This window comes from Triticum aestivum, chromosome 6B, assembly GCF_018294505.1.
Source record: "Triticum aestivum cultivar Chinese Spring chromosome 6B, IWGSC CS RefSeq v2.1, whole genome shotgun sequence".
Lineage (NCBI taxonomy): Eukaryota > Viridiplantae > Streptophyta > Magnoliopsida > Poales > Poaceae > Triticum > Triticum aestivum.
Window position 1 is genome coordinate 553,417,712 of NC_057810.1, and position 3,035 is coordinate 553,420,746.

A 3,035-nucleotide genomic window follows, 5' to 3' on the forward strand; every position below is an offset into this window, starting at 1 on the left:
TTGCTCTTCACGCGAAATCGACCGGATCCTATTTTAGGGCAGCTGGCAAATAGCAAAAACTGAAATTAATCATTCCTATACTGCTGTCCACTGTATGGTAGTTTCAAGTCTCGCATATCCATCTCTATCTATACCGAAAATAATATCGGACAATAAGTTTCCTTTCAATATGTTGTTTTCATTTAGTTAGTTTAGAACGATGTGGGGGAAAAGCCATGCGAGTCTGCTAATTGATAATCACGCTGTGGGTCTCGAATGTTTCCATGGTAGCATGATGAATCGCAACAAACATTTAGAACGCATGCACAACCGGTTGTTGTACCGGATATTGTTATGCCAAACCAATTCTTCCCGTTTAAGCTAAGGCCCTTCTTCTGTTTGGCCAGTGTAAAGCAACTTGGATCTGCGATAAGGGCGAACGCATATGTATAATATAATGCTCCCTTCGATCCATATTAATTGTTGTTGTTTTAGTACAATTTTGATATTAAGCGTGAACGTATATATATAATATAATACAGTACTCCATCTGATCCATATTAAGAGTGACACACATGGTAAGCAATCCAAACAACTCAAAAAAAAATACAGTACTCCATCTGATCCATATTAAGAGTGACACATGTGGTAAGCAATCCAAACAAATCAAAAGAAAAATACAGTACTCCATCTGATCCATATTAAGAGTGACACACATGGTAAGCAATTCAAACAACTCAAGAAAAAATACAGTACTCCATCTGATCCATATTAATTGTCGTTGTTTTAGTACAACTTTGATTCAATTTGTATAGTTAGGATGAAGTACTTTTTTTTACAGATAGCATAATATAAGTGTTTCTTTTATGTTAAGTTTAGAGTGATTTTATCAGCTTTTGATATAATGATTGAATGGATTCTTTTTATATTAGAAAAGCAAATGTGTTTTTTATTAGACAATAGAAGCCTTTATATCAGTGTATGGTCTAGCGGGAAAATGAACCGCATAGGGAAAATTAAAACCCATCCATGTGGCATGCCATGTCAGCCCTGACATGTGGGACCAACTTGGCAGAACGGCTACAAAATTTTAAAAGGATAAAACATGACACATATTTGGTTAAATGAGGTAAAACCCAATGAATTTTGAATAAATAGGGCAACTCCGTAAAAATATGCCAAAAGATGGGGTAAAAAGTATAATTTACTTTTTTCATTGATCAATGTGTGTGTGTGCCAATCAAGTACCGAAGGAGCAAGTTGGAAAATGTTGTGTAAAAAATATTGTAATCAAGGAATATCCCTTGAGGTAGGAAAAACAAGAAAGTTATGCAGATTTTTTACATGACAAATAAATAAATAAAACAATGCACACAAGCAGGGCAATACCATTGACCAAAGCTTTCATCCATCCCAAACATGTCTGCTACCCGAAGTGATGTGTGAGTGGGCTCTTCGGAACCACCTTCAAAAGAAAAACGACATCTGTGTGTACCATCATCCCCGACCACAAACGATCACCCATTGAACACGGGACCGGATCCGGCCACACCAACAGCCTCCAATGCTGGCCCAAATATGAGCAGTTCCAACCCAGTGTAGAGGGAGCGCTCTTCAATTGCGCCTTCAAGGAGGAGAAGGCTGCCCTCTAGCGTGATCATCGTCGACATTGACCCCCTCAAAGACTAAGGTTTCAAGCGTGGGTAATGTCTCATCAACCAAGAAATGTCTAATTAAGTATTGGGCCACATATTACATCCCACGATTAACCACTCTTCTCCTTCATTCGTTGGTTGTTTTAACTCGGAGGCGGCTGATAAGCGTTGTGTTTTGGGTTTCGTATTTTTTTAAATATGCACCCAACCCAAGTACATGAGTTTTATTCAAACTACACCAGAGCAATCTCCATATACAAACTTCGTGTTTGTGTGTGCCTGCTAAGATTCTTTCAACTCTCAATGTCCCTATAAATTACTGTTCCACACATCTACCCGTGCTTCTCAAAGAGGATAAACCCTGATACCTTATTAAGTCAAAGATACAAGAGTTAACAAGGATATTGTTTTTACAGCTGAAACTTGTGAGGTGACGTGAAAGTCCACAAATGAAAATCGAGGTAGTGAAATTCAAGGGGCATGGGAGGGGATTTGTGGCACACATGGGTGGTGCCGGTGGAACGCATGCCCATTTTTCTTTTGGCTTTTGATTTTTAATCGGTTATATCTTTTGAACCAAAACTTCAAATTAAATTCCATTTGCATATTCGTGTTTCCGACGAAGGCTTTAAATAAGATTAATTTTAAATAAGTCTTAATGACTTTTCGAAGTTTCATTAAGTTTCAACTGTTGAAACTTGGTTGAGCAAACGACGAAAACTTAAAACTTAATGACAATAACATAAGGTTTCAAACCTAAAACTTTGTGACCCCATGGGAAATCCAACGACTTTGTGGATCACGGGGCAATCAAGCTGTCGACACGGCTGGGCAAATGTGTGTCCTTCTATCTGCGTGCCTCTACAAGTTTCTGGTGGCATGAGTGGGTAGAAGAACATGTACTAGGAATCTAGCATTTTTAGAGATACAATTTGCGGCGAGTCATGTATTTCTGAGTGAAACAACGGTCACAGTAATTGTTGGTCTCAGTTGCCACTGATATGTCGGGTGGTGTCTCCTCTTTCTAGCCGCCGCCTCCACCTCCTCCATAAAAAAAGTTAGGGTTTTTGCCTCCCGCCGGCGCCGCCGCAGGTCCGCCTCCTCTCCGGTGGCCCTAGGGCCATGGGGGCATGGTGGATCTCGGCAAGGGCCGGCGGGAGGGCTTCGCTTTTAGTCGTTTCTTTCAGTTTTGCTAGGGTTTGTGTCTTACTCAGGAAGACGAGACGGCGGCGGCTCCCTGAAGATGAAATTAAGGTCTCCCCGCCTAGCCCCCGTTCCGGCAGTGCGTCTAGCATCGTTGGTGGGCGTGTGGAGGTGTGTCTTCGATGGATCTATCTTTGGTGGATTTGCTCGGATCTCGTCATTGTTCGTCTACGTTCATGTGTCTTCGGATTGGATCCT